We start from the raw sequence: 22,052 nt of genomic DNA on the forward strand, positions 1-22,052 counted from the left end.
GTGTATCCCCCACTCCCATATAAATCCAGTATCAGGTATTTCATTATGTAGCCCTCCTTACTTCCTAGTTATATCTCAAATGTAATTAATATTTTAAGATGTGGTCCTGTTTTGCAAATTATGCAATAACTTGGACCCTAATAACAAACCATCCACCATCACATAAGGATCATTATTAAGTTGGTAATATACTAGTTCTTATGTCAAACTCTACATCTGGGCACATTAGAAGTTGGGACAGAACATCCACAGTTGCACTATAAAATATATGATAATTGTATGAACTGGTTCCGTGTACTGGGCACTGATAGGTCACTCATCCTCTGCCAATGGCATTACTTGAATATTGAGCCAGCACACCTCTGGTGTTGTCAACTTCCTACACATTGAAGCCGCTACTTCTCATTCAAGCAGCTAGTCAGTTAGCATTATGGGGCAGACAGCACCTCATTCCTGTCTTCTCACCAAAGAAAAATCCCTAGCAGTACCAGGAATCAAAGCTGGATCCTCCACATTGCGATCATACATACAGACCACTTGACTACAGAGATAAAAAATATTTCTAAGATCTAAGGAGTAATTCTCATCACTGTAAATTTCTGCTGTTTGTTGTGGAACATTGTTATGTGGATCAAAATTAGTGAGTAATACTTTATGACAATAATGAGTTAAAATTCTATGCCATAGAGAAATATGTGCAACTTCTTTACTCTACATATGATACTAAAGTCTGTTTGTCAATAGTTAACCTGTTAATTTAGTGTTTAAATGTGCATGCAATAGGGTGTTCACTACTGTTTGCATTTTTTTTATTATAATACTGTGCTTATCCTATACAGGGACGCATCTGTTGCAATATCAACTGTCTGCCTGATGTAGGTGACATGAGAGGCAGTATAGGGCATAACTTTGTTTAACGGGTTCTAAATACTGCCTCGCATGCTGCCACCAATGAAAGGCAAAGATGACTCCATAGACACATATAGGGCCAGTTTAAGGAATAAATGACACAAGCCACCAGTGGGGATGCTAAACTCACAGGTGAACCAGAGGTATCACAATTGCAAGTTTTCTATACTGTGCATACTACAAATAGTAGAAGCCACTTGGGGTGCTAAGCTGAGTGGAGCACCCAGGTGCAAGATTTGTATGCAGTGTGTATCATAATTATCACAAAAACTGACAAAAATAAAAATGTATGATGGAAAATGGGGAGGTGGGGTGCACCAAATGATAAGTCACTTATGTAAGAGATTGTTCTCAAAACGACTATGAGTGCTTACTTTGTGCAGCATTGGGAATGTCTAAACTTACCACATCAGTGTGCTCCCTGCCGCCGTTGGATAAGCAGCTGCAGCAGCAAGTCGTATACCCATAGCTTACTTATTTGTTACATAGTTTAGTTCTTAATTTCTTTGCGTGTTTTTGGGTACTTGCATTGTTTAATTCATAAATTTCGGGCGTATTATAGTATTTGAGAGTTGTAGCATCGCGCTTTAGTGTTTACTTCGTAGATTCTTACTTAAATTGCGTGTGAGTTTCGTATAGGAGGTGTAATTTCGAGATTTAGTTACTGTAATCGTAAATTCAGGCAGATTGTAGCGCAGTCGTTAGGCATTTATACAGGTTAGTTAATACATTCTTTGCGTGTTTCCCTTGCGTTATCTAGGCACGGACTCGTGTTTCAGTAACTGTTGTTCAACATCGATTAGAATGGACAGGGACTGTGATTGCTGTGTTCGGATGAGGGCTGAGTTGGCATCCCTTCGCTCACAGCTGCAAGCGGCGCTGACTTCGGTCGCGCAGCTTGAGGATGTTCCCAATGGGCACCACTGTGGGGAGCCGGACTTCGGTATCACGGGAATGTCAACCTCGGCCCGTCTGTCCCCAGATCGGTCTGCCGCTGTGGTTGCCCCTGTTGCTGCCCGCAGTGGGGCTGAGCCCTCGCCTGTGGTTGAATGGGAGGTCGTTCCAAGGCGTGGCAGGCAGCGAAAGACGTCCCCGGAGGCTGATCAGAAAGCCTCCCCAGTGCGTCTGACAAACAGGTTTCAGCCACTGTCTCTGGCTGAGCCAGATGCAGCTGCCTGCCCTGTTTCAGAGGATGATTCTCAGCCTTCAAGGTCCGGGCAATCACAGAGGGTGGGCTTATTGGTAGTTGGGAGCTCCAATGTTAGGCGCGTAATGGGGCCCCTTAGGGATATGGCGGCTAAGGAGGGGAAGAAATCCAGTGTGCACTCCGTGTGCATTCTGGGGGGAGTCATTCCTGATGTGGAAAGGGTCCTTCCGGATGCCATGAAGAGCACAGGGTGCAGCCAGCTGCAGGTGGTGCCACATGTCGGCACTAATGACGTGTGTCGCTTTGGATCTGAGGAAATTCTCTCTGGATTCCAGCGGCTATCTGATTTGGTGAAGACTGCCGGTCTTGCTTACGAGATGAAGGCAGAGCTCACCATCTGCAGCATCGTTGACAGAACCGACTGCGGACCTTTGGTGCAGAGCCGGGTGGATGGTCTGAATCAGAGGCTCACACGGTTTTGCGACCGTGTTGGATGCAGATTCCTTGACTTGTGCCATAGGGTGGTGGGGTTTTGGGTTCCGCTGAATAGGTCAGGAGTTCACTACACTCAGCTGGGGGCGACACGGGTAGCGGAGGCTGTGTGGCGTTGACTGGGCGGTTTTTTAAGTTAGAAGGCCTCGGGAAAGTACGGGGTGGGCTGCAATCTCAAAGGGTGCATGGCAAATACAGGATGTGCTTGGATCAAGGAACAGTCGGAATTGTAGTTGTAAATTGTTGTAGTTGTGCTGAGAAAGTCCCTGAGCTTCAGGCGCTAATAGAAAGCACAGAAGCTGAAATCGTTATAGGTACAGAAAGCTGGCTAAAGCCTGAAATAAGTTCTGCAGAAATTTTTACGAAGTCTCAGACGGTGTTCAGGAAAGATAGATTAGGCAGAATTGGTGGTGGAGTGTTTGTGTCTGTCAGTAGTGGTTTATCTTGTAGTGAAGTCGAAGTAGATACTCTGCGCGAATTGGTATGGGTGGAGGTTATACTTACAGCCGAACTAAGTTAGTAATTGGCTCCTTCTGCCATACCCCAGACTCCGATGATATAGTTGCTGAACAGTTCAGAGAAAATTTGAGTCTCGTAACAAATAAATACCCCACTCATACGGTTATAGTTGGTGGGGACTTCAACCTTCCCTCGGTATGTTGGCAAAAATACTTGTTCAAAACCGGTGGTAGGCAGAAAACATCTTCCGAGATTGTCCTAAATGCTTTCTCCAAAAATTATTTCGAGCAGTTAGTACACGAACCCACGCGAATTGTAAATGGTTGCGAAAACACACTTGACCTCTTAGCCACAAACAATCCAGAGCTGATAGAGAGCATCATGACTGATACAGGGATTAGTGATCACAAGGTCATTGTAGCTAGGCTCAATACCGTTTCTTCCAAATCCACCAGAAACAAATGCAAAAAATTTTATTTAAAAAAGCGGATAAAGTGTCACTAGAAGCCTTCCTAAGAGAAAATCTCCATTCCTACCGAACTGACTATGCAAATGTAGACGAGATTTGGCTCAAATTCAAAGATATAGTATCAACAGCAATTGAGAGATTCATACCTCATAAATTGGTCAGAGATGGAACTGATCCCCCATGGTACACAAAACAGGTCCAAACGCTGTTGTAGAGGCAATGGAAAAAAAATGCGAAGTTCAGAAGAACGCGAAATCCCGAAGATTGGCTAAAATTTACAGACGCGCGAAATTTGGCACAGACTTCAATGCGAGATGCCTTTAATAGGTTCCACAACGAAATATTGTCTCAAAATTTGGTAGAAAATCCGAAGAAATTCTGGTCGTATGTAAAGTACACAAGCGGCAAGATGTAGTTAATACCTTCGCTGCGCAGTGCCGATGGTACTATTACCGACGACTGTGCCGCTAAAGCGGAGTTATTGAACGCAGTTTTCCAAAATTCCTTCACCAGGGAAGAAGAATGGAATATTCCAGAATTTGAGACATGAACAGCTGCTAGCATGAGTTTCTTAGACGTAGATACCTTCGGGATTGCAAAGCAGCTCAAATCGCTTGATACGGGCAAGTCTTCAGGTCCAGATTGTATACCGATTAGGTTCCTTTCAGATTATGCTGATACAATATCTCCCTACTTAGCAATCATATACAGCTGCTCGCTCACCGATAGATCTGTACCTACAGATTGGAAAATTGCGCAGGTTGCACCAGTGTTTAAGAAGGATAGTAGGAGTAATCCATCGAACTAAAGACCTATATCATTGACGTCAGTTTGCAGTAGAGTTTTGGAGCATATACTGTATTCAAACATTATGATTCACCTCGAAGGGAACGATTTATTGATACGTAATCAGCATGGTTTCAGAAAACATTGTTCTTGTGCAACGCAGCTAGCTCTTTATTCGCACAAAGTAATGGCCACTATCGACAGGGGATCTCAAGTTGATTCCGTATTTCTAGATTTCCGGAAACCTTTTGACACTGTTCCTCACAAGTGACTTCTAATCAAGCTGCGGGCCTATGGGGTATCGTCTTAGTTGTGCAACTGGATTCGTGATTTCCTGTCAGGAAGGTCGCAGTTCGTAGTAATAGATGGTAAATCATCGAGTAAAACTGAAGTAATATCAGGTGTTCCCCAGGGAAGCGTCCTGGGACCTCTGCTGTTCCTGATCTATATAAATGACCTGGGTGACAATCTGAGCAGTTCTCTTAGATTGTTCGCAGACGATGCTGTTATTTACCGTCTAGTAAAGTCATCCGAAGAACAGTAACAGTTGGAAAGCGATTTAGAAAAGATTGCTGTATGGTGTGGCAGGTGGCAGTTGACGCTAAATAACGAAAAGTTTGAGGTGATCCACATGAGTTCCAAAAGAAATCCGTTGGAATTAGATTACTCGATAAATAGTACAGTTCTCAAGGCTGTCAATTCAACTAAGTACCTGGCTGTTAAAATTACGAACAACTTCAGTTGGAAAGACCACATAGATAATATTGTGGGGAAGGCGAGCCAAAGGTTGCATTTCATTGGCAGGACAGTTAGAAGATGCAACAAGTCCACTAAAGAGACAGCTTACACTACACTCGTTCGTCCTCTGTTAGAATATTGCTCCGCGGTGTGGGATCCTTACCAGGTGGGATCGACGGAGGACATCGAAAGGGTGCGAAAAAGGGCAGCTCGTTTTGTATTATCATGTAATAGGGGAGAGAGTGTGGCAGATATGATACGCGAATTGGGATGGAAGTCATTAAAGCAAAGACGTTTTTCGTCGCGGCGAGATCTATTTACGAAATTTCAGTCACCAACTTTCTATCCCGAATGCGGAAATATTTTGTTAAGCCCAACCTACATAGGTAGGAATGATCATCAAAATAAAATAAGAGAAAACAGAGCTCGAACAGAAAGGTTTAGGTGTTTGTTTTTCCCGCGCGCTGTTCGGGAGTGGAATGGTAGAGAGATAGTATGATTGTGGTTCGATGAACCCTCTGCCAATCACTTAAATGTGAACTGCAGAGTAGTCATGTAGATGTAGATGTAGATGTAATTTCATATTATCCAAATGATCTTACGGTCAGTTCCTCTCATAATAACGTCATTGATATAGTTCATGCATTGACATATATTAGGAATAAAATGACAAAAAATGGTTCAAATGGCTCTCAGCACTATGGGACTCAACTGCTGTGGTCATAAGTCCCCTAGAACTTAGAACTACTTAAACCTAACTAACCTAAGGACAGCACACAACACCCAGCCATCACGAGGCAGAGAAAATCCCTGACCCCGCCGGGAATCGAACCCGGGAACCCGGGCGTGGGAAGCGAGAACGCTACCGCACGACCACGAGATGCGGGCAATAAAATGACAGAACAGTTAGTACTTTTCTTTTTATTTTAAATACCACAATTGATTTTGGCCCCCAAAGCCAATGTACAGTAGTTATATGTTCAGATATCCTGAGAGAATGCAGAGCAACTGATGATATATATGTTGTGTTAGATGTTTCAGAAACTTTTGAAATACTGCTGGAGCACTTGACATTCCAAAAGGTAAGCTATATATAAAAAGGTTTCAAAAGGCATATATGTATTAGAGCAGTCCTCCATAATTCCTCATCTAAGGGAAGTTGTAAGTAAGCATCCATGAAGTCAATTTTAGAAAAATACACTCCTGGAAATTGAAATAAGAACACCGTGAATTCATTGTCCCAGGAAGGGGACACTTTATTGACACATTCCTCAGGTCAGATACATCACATGATCACACTGACAGAACCACAGGCACATAGACACAGGCAACAGAGCATGCACAATGTCGGCACTAGTACAGTGTATATCCACCTTTCGCAGCAATGCAGGCTGCTATTCTCCCATGGAGACGATCGTAGAGATGCTGGATGTAGTCCTGTGGAACGGCTTGCCATGACATTTCCACCTGGCGCCTCAGTTGGACCAGCGTTCGTGCTGGACGTGCAGACCGCGTGAGACGACGCTTCATCCAGTCCCAAACATGCTCAATGGGGGACAGATCCGGAGATCTTGCTGGCCAGGGTAGTTGACTTACACCTTCCAGAGCACGTTGGGTGGCACGGGATACATGCGGACGTGCATTGTCCTGTTGGAACAGCAAGTTCCCTTGCCGGTCTAGGAATGGTAGAACGATGGGTTCGATGACGGTTTGGATGTACCGTGCACTATTCAGTGTCCCCTCGACTATCACCAGTGGTGTACGGCCAGTGTAGGAGATCGCTCCCCACACCATGATGCCGGGTGTTGGCCCTGTGTGCCTCGGTCGTATGCAGTCCTGATTGTGGCGCTCACCTGCACGGCGCCAAACACGCATACGACCATCATTGGCACCAAGGCAGAAGCGACTCTCATTGCTGAAGACGACACGTCTCCATTCGTCCCTCCATTCACGCCTGTCGCGACACCACTGGAGGCGGGCTGCACTATGTTGGGGCGTGAGCGGAAGACGGCCTAACGGTGTGCGGGACCGTAGCCCAGCTTCATGGAGACGGTTGCGAATGGTCCTCGCCGATACCCCAGGAGCAACAGTGTCCCTAATTTGCTGGGAACTGGCGGTGCGGTCCCCTACGGCACTGCGTAGGATCCTACGGTCTTGGCGTGCATCCGTGCGTCGCTGCGGTCCGGTCCCAGGTCGACGGGCACGTGCACCTTCCGCCGACCACTGGCGACAACATCGATGTACTGTGGAGACCTCACGCCCCACGTGTTGAGCAATTCGGCGGTACGTCCACCCGGCCTCCCGCATGCCCACTATACGCCCTCGCTCAAAGTCCGTCAACTGCACATACGGTTCACGTCCACGCTGTCGCGGCATGCTACCAGTGTTAAAGACTGCGATGGAGCTCCGTATGCCACGGCAAACTGGCTGACACTGACGGCGGCGGTGCACAAATGCTGCGCAGCTAGCGCCATTCGACGGCCAACACCGCGGTTCCTGGTGTGTCCGCTGTGCCGTGCGTGTGATCATTGCTTGTACAGCCCTCTCGCAGTGTCTGGAGCAAGTATGGTGGGTCTGACACACCGGTGTCAATGTGTTCTGTTTTCCATTTCCAGGAGTGTATTTGCTACTTAATAATTTAGCTAAAAGTTTATCCAGGCATGGAATGGAGCATGCGTGTTGTATTGCTTATACAATAATTATATTTTGAAAATCTGCACAAACTCTTCAGGATCCATTTGGTTTCTCTGCAGTGATAAACCGAGTGATTAAAGTGCAGAATGACCTGTTAGCATTTATTATCTTAATATTACAAATTCCAAAAACCAATATCTGACAATTTTATACTACAACAAAATACTGATGCATATATTACACTACCTGCCTCGCCAGTTTACATTAATACAATTAGCAATTATGTGATCTCGGGATAATGACAAAAGTTACCTTCACTCCTTGATAGTATTGTTGCTTCTCATACATACAGATACACAGGGTGATTATAATTAAACTTTAAAACCGCTGAAGAAATAACACCACTGGTCAGAACGACGTCAAATTGCAATGGAACATTATCGGAGAAGGGGGGAAACATATGGCAGATGAAAAGTAAATAGTTAAATATATAGCAATAGATGACACTGTAAGCATCATAATTTAATAGTGGTCTACTACAAATGACAAATGAATCATACAACAATGCCTAAGGTGTACATTTGACATTAAAGAAACTGTACTATTCAATGTGCATGGGTGTATAGGTGTGATACTGTTAGTTACGTAAGCCCATCCACCATGGAAAGATCATATCACATCCAGTGGGAAAAATCAGTTTTTAATTGTCCTGAGGCAAAAAACCACATAAAAAGCCTCAATCACATCGGTTTTTAATTTTACTGAGGCCAAAAACTGCATAAAAAGCATCAATATAAATCAAATCAGATTATTCATTTCCATGTGACTAGCGCAAAACATGTTCAATATGCTGTCCACCATTTTCTGCAACAAGTTGAAATCAAGAAACAGCATGTTCCACAACTGATCGTAGCATTTACGGGGTCACGTCCTGAATGTGTTGCACAATGTGTATCTCCAATGCAGCTAAGTCTGCAATTAGAACACTGAACACAACATCTTTCAGATACCCCCACAGCCAGAAGTCACACAGATTAAGATCAGGTGTTTGGGATGGCCAGGCTGTAAGGAAATTGCAGTTGATAATTCTAGCATTTCCAAACTGGCGCTGCAGCAGCTGCTTAACTGGATTTGCAATGTGCGAAGAGCACTATTTTGCATAAAAATGATCCCATCCACACATCTGTGCCGTTGAAGAGCTGGAATGATGTGATTGTGCAAAAGACACTCGTAGCATTTACCAGTGATGGTACAGGTAATAGGACCAGAAGCACCTTTCTCTTCAAAAAAATATGGCCCTGTGATAAATGATGCCATAAACCTGCACTGCACAGTGACCTTTTCAGGATGAAGTGTTAATGGTTGATTTGCGTGTGGATTTTCCATTGCCAATACTCAAAGATTCTGTGTATTGACATATCCTGTCAGATGTAAGTGGGCTTCGTCTGTCCACAAAATCTTCCATGGCCAATCACTGTTCACTTCCATGCGAGCAAGAAATTATAAAGCAAAGGTCTCTCTTGCTGGCAGGTCAACAAGAGGCAACTCGTGCACATGGGTTATTTTGAATGGACAACAAAGAAGGATGTTTTGTAGGATTTTACACACCGTGCTCATGGGTATGTCCAATGTTTGGGCAATTCTCCGTGCACTACACATTTTCACGCCACCACTCGTCTCTTCTTGCACTGCTGTGTCCACTGTTTCCAATGACATCGAATCAATTCGTTTCCTCCCTCTACCAGGTTGCACACCTAAAGAACCCATCTTCTCGAATTTCCAAGTCTTTTTCTCCAGACCCACGGCAGTCATCGGACCAACGCCTTTTTAAAAAAGGTTAAGTGTTGGGAATTTCTGCAGAGCCGCGTGTGGACAGTCATCATTCATCTCATACAGTTTTACAAGCAGACTGTGATCCTGCATTGAGACAGTCATGGTGAACGTTGCAGATGCAAAAGGTGGAAGAGCCGTGTACTCAGCGTGTTTATACCAACTTCAATTGGTTGTGCGCATGCCAGGTGTTTTCATTCATGTATTCTGACACATACAGTGAAATCTATTGGTCAGTTTTCACACTATTTTTTTTTCTTCTGCCATATGTTTTCCCCCTTCTCTGATAATATTCCATTGCAATTTGATGTCATTCTGACCAGTGGTGTTTTTTCTACAGCATTTTGAGAGTTTAATTATAATCGCCCTGTGTATCTTCATCCACAGTTACATATGGTGCTTCTTCACAACTGAACTTAAATACAGTATCTATTTTGGCAATTAGTATATACAAGTCGATAATTTTTCTTATCTGAAAAGAGCCATCATTAGCATTGAGGCAAGATAGCGATAACCATAGTACTTATGCCGGTACATTACATCCTGTGAAGAATTCATGAATTAAACTTCTTACAAAAACATAATATTATAATTTACTGGTACATTTAAGATACTAAACAAACATTAAAATTACATTAATTATGTATTAGTAAAAGCAATACACAGTGCTCAGTGGTAATAACTTACAACAGGCATGCTAGACAGCAAGTTCGAAATGATAATTTAAGAAAAAACTTTGGGTGTCCAGCAAAATTTAAATCTAAAAACGCTGAGATAACAGTATATAATACATGATCATAGCAACAAAACAGCATCTCAAAGCTCATGGACATGAAATACACAAATTACCCTATGATTACCTTAAACCAAAACGTGATCATCTATGGGCAACTGTAATTAATCTGGTGTGGTGCCCACTTGCAAACTTTGTTCTGACCAAATACATGCACAAGGAAATACAGTCAGTAGGGAACCAAACCCAGGACCACCATGACAAGTCGAAACAAATGCTAATCTTCAAATTTATGGCCAGTGTGTTCCTTAACCCTTTCTGCCCAACAGGACTTAAAAGTCCCATGACTTTCTAGAGTTATATACCAACAAGGAGTTGAATTCATGCACTGGCATACTGTCTGGACAATTGTGTACCTCTTCTGTAGCACAGGAAATTCTGGTTTATAGTTCAGTATCTCTGTCGACAGAAGACAGAAATCAATGACAATCTGTCGTACACACTCTGTTGTTCATTTCATTGTACTAAAGTATGGGCCCTACTGCCATAAAAGGAAATTATTGTGAGTATTTTCATGTATATAATCTGGCTTTGTATTGTTTTAGTTAATGCAAATTGATCTTTAAGGGATGCAGAAGTCTTACTTGTGTTTTGTACATAGACTAACACAAATATATACATATACAGGGTGAGTCAGGAGGAAGGGTGTATGCTTAGAGCCGGCCGCGGTGGCCGAGTGGTTCTAGGCAGTTCAGTCCAGAACCGCGCGACTGCTACGGTCGCAGGTTCGAATCCTGCCTCGGGCATGGATGTGTGTGATGTCCTTAGGTTAGTTAGGTTTAAATAGTTCTAAGTTCTAGGGGACTGATGACCTCAGATGTTAAGTCCCATAGTGCTCAGAGCCATTTGAACCATTTTGTATGCTTAGAGATGCGATAGTATTAATGATTCTGAACAAAACACTTCGTATGGACATATGCCCTGTTGTGAATAGTTTCTGAGATAGGACATGTGTAATATCAGTTTTGTATGTTTTTCTTTAATAACTCAGAAACCACACATCCAACAAAAATGTGTACACAATTAAAGTAAATTAAATTTGCAACAAAAAATGTCCTATTTATTTTTTGTCTAGGCCTAACAGTTTGCACAAAGAGATTGAGAGAATATTGGAAACCTCGCATGATGCGTGTGTGCTGTAGCTTAAGTACTTTTTAACATTTGCATGTCTTGGCCTCATTCATTGAACAATATCCAGAACTCAGTTGTGTGCCAATGTTTTGCATGTTGGCATAGCCTTTCAGTTCAACAGAGTGTGATTCTAGTTCAGAAAGACAGTGGACAATGCTGTATGCTTATTCCCAAAGTGTTGCAATAGGCTGTGTTGTGATTGCTACAGCAATGGCATTGGGGAATTTTGCCCACTAAACAGTTAGCGCGACAGAATTTTTCCCACTAAACAGTTAGTGCGACTGGATTGTACTTGGCAGGGCATGGACGTCCACATTGAACAGATGACATCACAGTGTTGCGCATGTGTGGAGAACCAATCCGCTCCACCACAGACATTCTCAGCTTCGCCTAAGACTCAATCACCATGGCAAAGAGTGCACATTGACTTTGCAGGACCATTCTGGAATACTCGTTGGCTCATAGTGATGATGATGATGATGATGATGATGTTTAGTTTGGGGGCACTCAACTGTATAGTCATCAGCACCTGTACAAAGTCGCAATTTTTACACAGTCCAATTTTTAACTCAATCCAATCTAGCCACTGTCATGAATGATGATGATGATGATGATGATGATGATTATAATGATGATGAAATGATGAGGACAACACAAACATCCAGTACCCGTGCAGAGAAAATCCCAATCTAAGTTAAACTAACTTAGGTTATGGACAACACACACACATCCGTGCCCAGGGGAGGACTCAAACCTCTGACGGGGGGAGTCATGCAAACCGTGGAAAGGCGCCTCAGACCGTGCAGCTGCCCCAGTTGGCTCATAGTGGTAGCCTCTTTTACAAAGCCGCCTTTTCCGGTGCCTATGAACTCTACCATGCCACGTAGCACCATTCAAGCATTGTCCTCCATATTTTGCATAGAAGGTTTGCCAGAAGTACTTGTGTCGGACAATGGACCACAGTTCACTTCACTTTATTTTGAATAGTTTTGTGAACGAAATGGTATTTGTCATCTAACAAGTGCTCTCTTTCACCCACAGTCCAACAGAGAAGCAGAATGCTTCGTAAGCACTTTTAAGCAACAGATGTCCAAGCTTTGCATGAGACACACACAGGAGCAGGTGCTGCAACTCTTTCTTGCCTTCTATTGCTCCCACCCATGAGATGGACCATCACCGGTAGAACTTCTGCATGTGCCATCAGACATTGCTACACTTGCTACACCCACTGCAGCATCCAGCGCTGCCAATGGTCTGCAAGTATCGCTTTGTGCCACACAATCTTGTTCTTTTGAGGGTTTATGGCAGCCATGGGCACTGGGAAAGAGGCATGATCCAGGATCATTGGCTCTTCTATGTATTTGATTGCAAGTCCCAATGGTTTGCAGTGCCACCACCAGAAACAAATTCGTGCATGTCATTTGGCTTGTGATTCTTGTGCTTTTCTTACCCCAGATTCACAGCTTCATGGGACTGCGCAGCCTTTGCAGCCACCCGCTGGTGCCACCAGGGCACCCCAGGAAGTGTGGATGGATGATGTGCCCTCATCCCCACTCGCCAACCCCATGGACCTGGACCTGCCATCACCATCAACTTCACTGTCATTGCCCCAGGACACATCCTCAGACCTGGACATGTGCTCTGGCAGCAGTGTTCCAGAGGATATTCCTGTTGCCTCGCAGCCAGATGGTGGGGTACAGACGGGAGTACGCCGTCCTCCACAGCCACGGCTCCTGGCTCATCTCTACGTCCAGCGTCCTGCCTCCCTCTCCATTGTCATTCGCAGCCTCACTACACAACAACAGTGTGGTATTTTGGGCGGTGGGGGGAGGGGAGGAGGGGGGGGGGAGGAATGTGCTGGCATAAGCTGTCACCAGCACACCTGGCGCCAAAGAGGTTGTTAGAACAATGATAGTAGGTGTAAGCAATGCACTTATCAGCAGAGAGGCCAAAAACAGTCTCACAGGCACCGTGCCATCAATGCCTTCTCAACCACCAGTATTTAGATCGCCACCGCAGACCAGAGGGCTGAGTCAGTTCCAGTCAGTCATCCAGTGAGTCCACAAGTCGAGTCTTCAGTTGCAGCCCAGTCGCAGTCACAGCCTCTAGCTCAGAGACAGGCGGCCCATAGTGACAGAATAGTGTACGTACTTCACCAGGAGTGAGGCTAACGTGGACAGCTTGTACCACAACACCTAGACTATCTTGAGTTAAGTAGCTTTCTTATACTTATTAATAAAGAACCCTGTTAATAAATGCATGCAGTTGTGTTATAGAAAGGGGATACTGGCTACCAAACAACATTCTCTCCTTGCTTCCCATGATACAAGCCTACAATGATAATGGTACGACACAAAAGCCTCTCTCCTCGCACATTTTCTCCTGGGAATTCCTTTACTGTAAAACAGTTGCAGCAAACTTTCATTGACAACATCTTGGTCTCAGACATCCATAGTGCACTGTACTATATGTCAGTTCCAGGACAAATGATGATAAAGGTCACATTGAAAGTACCGATACAGCCAATAGAGCAGATTTGCAGTGACATGCAGCCCCTCTTCCAGTGCAGTACAATGGAACTCTTGATGTTTTCACATTCTAGTCACTTGCCAAACTGTGTTCCTTCTCAATGAGACAACCTTCCCATTCAGATGCCAACACAACACCAGCTAACATGCTGCTCCACCATACCTCCTCAGCTCTGGCATAGAGGACACCACCAGGCTCAGAACCAAGGATCATCTTCATGGGACTGAGTCAAAGCCTGCCAATTGTAAGTCAAACATCAAAGTCTGTTATAACTGCAGCTGGTGAAGAATGTGTCACATAATAGCACAGTGACTACTATGGATATGACTCAGTCAATAGCGGAAATGTATTTGATAACCCCAGTCGCTTGTAATCTCTCAAACTCTTATTTTAGTAATTCTGTGAGAGTGAATGGAACTGGGTGAGTCCTACACATTTTTTGTGTAATTGCTGGAAGGAAAGGTAGGAAGATTAGTGTTTGACATCCATTGACAACAAGGTAATTAGAGATGGAGCATAATCTTGGATTGGGTAAACATGGGAAAAGAAATTGTCCAAGCTCTTCAAAAAAAACTTTTCTGGTATTTCCCATAAATGAATTAGGGAAATCATGGAAAACCTAAATTTCAGTTGCCATGTGGGGATCTGAACTATTGTCTGGTTGAAAATAAGTCCAATGTCCTATCACCTCACTTGGAGGTAATTGATGATCTAATATGCATGTGAAATTTAGTTCTGCATCCCAGCCTGGGCTCCAAAAGAAGTGGAAACTCTTGACAAAGACCCTTTATTTCAGTGAAATGAATGGTATCAGGCATTATATTTATTGAATCTTGTATTGAGAAACCATACATGTTTAGGCCTCTAACACAAAGGTATTTTTCACATCTGGTAAATTGAATACTATAAGCCTATCATTTGTGCAACTTTTAAATAGAATCTTGAAGAACATTTACATTTTACTGGAATATTTTGCCTGCTGAAAGACACCAGTCCATGTACTGCAGCCCATAGGATGGGGCTCCTGACTACTGGAAAGTGTGCAAATTGATCAAAGTAGCAACAAGGCCTATCTCATGATCAAATTCTATATTCTTATCCTGAATGTGTAGGAAAAAGAAAAGTTTTCATTCCAATTTTGTGCCAGGGGTATATTGCATTTAATTTGAGTTATTGTTAATGTATCTGGGTTCTGTCGGGTTGAGAGGATGAGGGGGAAAAAGGCAGTAAGGGTTGGGAGGGAGGGTTGGGAGGGAGGGTTGGGAGGGAGGGTTGGGAAAAGAGTTTCTCATAGCTGGGAGTCTGTTCTGTCTCCCCCTACCAATCTACTTGTCCATGTCTTTGTGCACTGCACACAACTCCACCTGCAGTAACTTAACATATTTTACATAATTTAATTCACCAAAGTCATCTGGGAAAATATTCTTGGGTAACTCCTCACTTAGGCAAAAAGTATTCGTTGCTTAATGGAAAGTAATTAAAATTATGTATGTATTCAAACATGTACATCTTAGAGGGGTATTTCTAAGGTACTGGTAATAGTAACCACAGCCTCACCGTACCTTCATTCACTGGTGAAATGTCCTGTGGAAAGGTCTTACAGTTTAAAAATAATAGAGATACTGATAAATAAAATACTAGAAGAAAAAATGCCTGCTCTTCCTTCTGGTAAACCTTGTTGCAGCACAGAAATGACTGAAATACACAGCTATAAAACTCTTTGATAATCTGCCCATCAAAATAATATGTATGATGGTGAGCAAAAATGTTTCCAAGTGGAGATTTAAGTTGTTTCTCCTTTATAACTCACCACACAAGAATTCTTGAATAGAAATAAATAGTCGATGATAATCATGTAAATGGCTAGAATATTTTTAAATTGTTTCTCTAATCTTTTGTTCAGCGGAAATCTTCCACATAATAATATTTATCATAAATATGATGTATGGAATGTAGAGCTAACTAACAACATTTTGGCAGCTCAGACCAGAAATCTGTCTGCAAGTTAACATGCCATCTTTACAGTAAGTAGCAATCTACCTTTTCCTTACATTGTTGATATTCCAACCTCGACTTTCCAGTGTTTGATTTTTAAAAATATTTTGGCTTTTCCTTCTTGCACTGTACAGAACACTGACTGACTGCTGGCTGACCTCATGTTTGTTCAGACTCATCTGCAGAGGAAAGAGGGGGCCAGTTCTGGAGGATGGTATGTTCATGTGATACAGCTCTTTCCTGGCCTATGCCACTTCAAAAGTCTGCGATACGTGCAGCACTTTCTCTAGGGCAAACCAGCTTTGTAATGTTTCCTGCTAAATTTTCTTGTTGAGGACATAGCCTATCACAGATCAGGGAGTCTGTATAAGTTTCACACATTCCACAATCAAATTTATATTTCTGGCTAATGCCACAAAAGTTGGCAGTTTACAAGTGATATGATTACCCTTCTTAATTGGTCAGGGCACTATGCCATTCATATGCTTACAAAAATTGTTGCTGAATAAATTACACATTTCCTTAAATGGCAGGTCTACTGGTTCTGCTATGGGAATTAGTTTGTGCAAGATGCAGCAAATCTCAACATTAGACAATGAGAAGAAGAAAGGCTTTTCAAGCAGTGGATCTGATACCTGGAATGACTGAAAATTCTACTGATGCCACCAGACATATGAGTCCCTTTCTAACTTGACCTCATTTTAGGGTGCAAGCACCATGGGCAGAAACCCAGAAGTGGCTTGTGGTCTGCTCACTTAACATTGTGGCGTACTGTTGTTGTTGTAAAAATAGACTGAGCAAGAGCTGCTGCTATTCAGTTAGCTACTGAGAATGTTTCCTATTGCTATTCTAACATCTTTACTAACACTGTATTTATAGGGAGGCACATATAGAGTTCAAATAGCTTCTTCACTAATGTATTATCCATGGTGCAGTTTATTTTATAATCATTGTCATATAGCAGTAGACCAGAATCATCATCCAAGCATTCATAATACAAGAAATGTCCATTATAAGAATTGCAGTTGAGGCAGGCACAATGTAGACTGGTGTAGAAAGAGAGTTGGATCTCTGTTTTGTCAGGATTAAGAATGCTCTGTAGCATGTGCCATGTCATATTCAGTCACTGATCATGCAGTCTACATGGCAGCACCTTTGATGCTAGTGTCTCCATCCTTTCAGAATCACTGATGTTACAGAGTCAGCAATGTATGCCCCTAAGCCTTGTAAAAAAAGAAAAACAAGTAAAGAAATTATAAAGTGCTGCTTGCTTCTAGACAAAGCCACTTCTTTTTCTTGTGTATTTATGTTGCATTGACATAAGGTTGGTGTGGTTATCAGTGGATTTGGCACAGTTAATTTATTGGGTGGCTGCATGCCCTTCCTGTTGCCACCCTGGTACCCCCAGAGATGGAATATATGTACCACAACTGTCTGCATGTAGTGTTATTTGTGTGAAAGTGAGCAAAAGTTTTCAAATGTTTGGAAATAGAGTAACTGAGGTGATACTTGGGTACCATGCTGATACTGACCTAGTCAGATGTGGGAAACCACTTAAGAACCACATCCACACTCGCCAGCACAACCACCCTCATCATTAACCCACCAGGCAGACTCATTTTTGAGCCGGCACTCCTCTTCATCCCAGAAGCGGAGCTTTAACACGCACAGCTATCTGGGCAGGTTCCAAACAGAGGCACTTAAAAACATTAAACAAAGCACAAACTTTTACTCTGGCTACTATTAATATTGCTGCTGACTAGTCCTAATGTTGAGGTGGTATGTGCTTTTCCTCCACTAGTCTGAGAATCAGTTCATCATCAATTAATGGGGTACTTGAAAGTGTGCGACATGGGGAGGGCATATGCTGAAAACTAATACATTAGTAATATTTTGAACCTCAGTTTGTATATTATTTTGCAGTAGTTCTGCCGGCCAGAGAGGCCGTGCGGTTCTAGGCGCTACAGTCTGGAGCTGAGCAACTGCTACGGTCGCAGGTTCAAATCCTGCCTCGGGCATGGATGTGTGTGGTGTCCTTAAGTTAGTTAGGTTTAATTAGTTCTAAGTTCTAGGTGACTGATGACCTCAGAAGTTAAGTCACATAGTGATCAGAACCATTGAAACTGGTGGGTATGCAGTGTAGTGTCCTGCTGAGTGGCATACGAAGGCATCCTTGAAGTAACACTGTTTATTGAACATTAACTCAATTCAGTACAGTTCGAGTACAAAATCCACACAGGAATAAAATGAAAATCTCCTTCTGTGATGACACAAGAATACAATGAAAATCACCTTCTGTGATGATGCCTAACTAGTGTCCACTGGGACGACGTCTCCAATCGTTGGTAGCGGTTATGAGCTGAGGAACCAGTTTGTTCTGGAGCAGTGCTCACATGGCACTGACTGGGAGGCTGGTGAAGGTGCAAGCCAGCACTGTTGGTTGGCTTGCAGCAGCGGTAGGCGTCAAGGTCCTTAGCATAATCTCACAGTGTGGCCAGTGATCCATCTGGAGGCCAGGGCTGAACTGGCCATTGAGGGGTTCAGGAGTGACATAGGTACTTGGGCAGAGGGACACAGGCAACGCGTCAAATGAGCGTATGACCACGCAGATGCGAGTAGGTCTCCCGTGAGAGCAGCACTGTAGCATAGTGGTGCAGCCTGCACCCCCAGACACTGTGGCAGCCACAGGAGGATTGGCAGTAAATATTTCAGTGAATGAGTCAATAAATGGCTGTCTGAGGTAATGCTGTGCCCATGCCTGACCTGTGAAGCATATCTGTGAATGTGATGACCAAATATCCAGATGTTCAGCCCTGCCTATATTATACATCTCCCCCTTGAAGGAGATAGTGCAACCATCTCAGAGGAATGCAGCAGCCAGCAGGGAAGGAGGCTCCAGGTAGCCACCATAGTGAAATGAAACAAGATAATCAGGCAGTAAAGACTGAAAACAGTTCCAACAAATGAAGCACAAGGAGTCTGCATAGGGATGGCAGCAGTCCGCTGGGGGCAGCAGCAGGAAAGGCACGGGCAGAGGATAAGGCAGCAGTATGGAAACACAACCCAGGCCTGGAAGAACACAACGGGTCTAGCAGTGTCCACAAGGACAGCTGGCTGGATGCAGGGACAGTTATGGAAGAGGCAGCCGTGGGGAGGCAGTGGCAGTGGCCAGGATGATATCAAGTTGGCTTGCTACGAAAGGGTCAGCGATGATTGCGGTGATGCCCACGCAGATGGTAGTGGCACCAGCAGCAGCATTGTAGAGAGGCCCAGTGTTGATGATGGGAGCAGCTGAAGAGACAGCCATAATAGCGCTGAGAGATGTGGCTGTATTGCGATGGAGAGGGCTGGCCAAGACAGGTCCAGCCATAAGAGGGATAGCCAGGAGACGGATAGTGATGGGACAACTGGTTGGTTTTAACAACTGTTTTAGCCAGTAAATTTTTTTTTTGTTCAGTCAGTTTTTTCAGCTGAATGGAACAACTGAATGCAGCTTATCTGAGCGGCCATGTCATCTATATGAATGTTTTTCACTCACTCTCCGGGTTTTTGAATGATTTTCACTTAATTTGTGACAACTGACTGACACAAACAAGTCTCTGACAGTTGCGTCTGTGATATGAACAATGTTGTTTTCATTCAGTCTCTGTCTAGGTTTGAGAGATTTCACTTACATATTTTTCCAGCCTTTATCTGCATAATGACTTGGGTTGCCAACATTTTTAGAGACAAATAACGTATTTGATTTCAAGGAGAGGTGAATGAAAACTGTATTTCTAAAAATATTAATTAGTTTGTTAGGGAAAAACTTCATTTTACATTTTTCACATTAAAGGACTCTCAGCAGACCATTACTGGATACTGCTTGAGCTGTGAACACCAACTATGCCTTGGCTACACCATCATCCTCTCCCTTCCCACTCAGTTCCTCTGTGAATTTGCTTGCCTGCCATGCAGAAAAGAGTGCAGCCTGTCTTCTGATTGGCCAGGAGAGCAGCCAAACATAGGAGGTAGCACTAACGGCTATGTACACCTGCTGCTGTAATAACAGATGGCTGCAGACATCAGATGATATGTGTCACCTCTCTGCAGCTTCTACTGCCCTGGGCATAGCGCAGGACACTGTTCGCCTTGTAGCTAGTCACCATGTGGCTCTCCTTGCCCCACACACAAGTAGAGGTGCATGTCTAGGTGTCTCAGTCTCAACTTGGGCAGATGAGTGGTCCCCCTAACATCTAGATCGTTTGCCCATGTCGGCACACTAGTCTGGCAGAATGAAGGGGTGCACTCATCAAACAATATTACAGAAACTACTGGATGAAAAATTTTGATTCTTCTGTTAATTATAGTCATATATCAGCTTCAAGATGAACTGCCTATCTTTTCATCAAAGGTCACAGTAACTACAACATTCTACATCTACATTCATACTCCGCAAGCCACCCAACGGTGTGTGGCGGAGGGAACTTTACGTGCCACTGTCATTACCTCCCTTTCCTGTTCCAGTCGCGTATGGTTCGCGGGAAGAACGACCATCTGAAAGCCTCCGTGCGCGCTCTAATCTCTCTAATTTTACATTTGTGATCTCCTCGGGAGGTATAAGTAGGGGGAAGCAATATACTCGATACCTCATCCAGAAACGCACCCTCTCGAAACCTGACAAGCAAGCTACACCGCGATGCAGAGCGCCTCTCTTGCAGAGTCTGCCACTTGAGTTTATTAAACATCTCCGTAACGCTATCACGCTTACCAAATAACCCTGTGACGAAATGCGCCGCTCTTCTTTGGATCTTCTCTATCTCCTCCGTCAACCCGATCTGGTACGGATCCCACACTGATGAGCAATACTCAAGTATAGGTCGAACGAGTGTTTTGTAAGCCACCTCCTTTGTTGCTGGACTACATTTTCTAAGCACTCTCCCAATGAATCTCAATCTGGTACCCGCCTTACCAACAATTAATTTTATATGATCATTCCACTTCAAATCGTTCCGCACGCATACTCCCAGATATTTTACAGAAGTAACTGCTACCAGTGTTTGTTCCGCTATCATATAATCATACAATAAAGGATCCTTCTTTCTATGTATTCGCAATACATTACATTTGTTTATGTTAAGGGACAGTTGCCACTCCCTGTACCAAGTGCCTATCCGCTGCAGATCTTCCTGCATTTCGCTACAATTTTCTAATGCTGCAACTTCTCTGTATACTACAGCATCATCCGCGAAAAGCCGCATGGAACTTCCGACACTATCTACTACGTCATTTATATATATTGTGAAAAGCAATGGTCCCATAACACTCCCCTGTGGCACGCCAGAGGTTACCTTAACGTCTGTAGACGTCTCTCCATTGATAACAACATGCTGTGTTCTGTTTGCTAAAAAATCTTCAATCCAGCCACACAGCTGGTCTGATATTCCGTAGGCTCTTACTTTGTTTATCAGGCGACAGTGCGGAACTGTATCGAACACCTTCCGGAAGTCAAGAAAAATAGCATCTACCTGGGAGCCTGTATCTAATATTTTCTGGGTCTCATGAACAAATAACGCGAGTTGGGTCTCACACGATCGCTGTTTCCGGAATCCATGTTGATTCGTACATAGTAGATTCTGGGTTTCCAAAAGCGACATGATACTCGAGCAAAAAACATGTTCTAAAATTCTACAACAGATCGACGTCAGAGATATAGGTCTATAGTTTTGCGCATCTGCTCGACGACCCTTCTTGAAGACTGGGACTACCTGTGCTCTTTTCCAATCATTTGGAACCCTCCGTTCCTCTAGAGACTTGCGGTACATGGCTGTTAGAAGGGGGGCAAGTTCTTTCATGTACTCTGTGTAGAATCGAATTGGTATCCCGTCAGGTCCAGTGGACTTTCCTCTGTTGAGTGATTCCAGTTGCTTTTCTATTCCTTGGACACTTATTTCGATGTCAGCCATTTTTTCGTTTGTGCGAGGATTTAGAGAAGGAACTGCAGTGCGGTCTTCCTCTGTGAAACAGCTTTGGAAAAAGGTGTTTAGTATTTCAGCTTTATGCGTGTCATCCTCTGTTTCAATGCCATCATCATCCCGGAGTGTCTGGATATGCTGTTTCAAGCCACTTACTGATTTAACGTAAGACCAGAACTTCCTAGG

The sequence above is a fragment of the Schistocerca nitens genome, chromosome 3, assembly GCF_023898315.1.
Source record: "Schistocerca nitens isolate TAMUIC-IGC-003100 chromosome 3, iqSchNite1.1, whole genome shotgun sequence".
NCBI lineage: Eukaryota > Metazoa > Arthropoda > Insecta > Orthoptera > Acrididae > Schistocerca > Schistocerca nitens.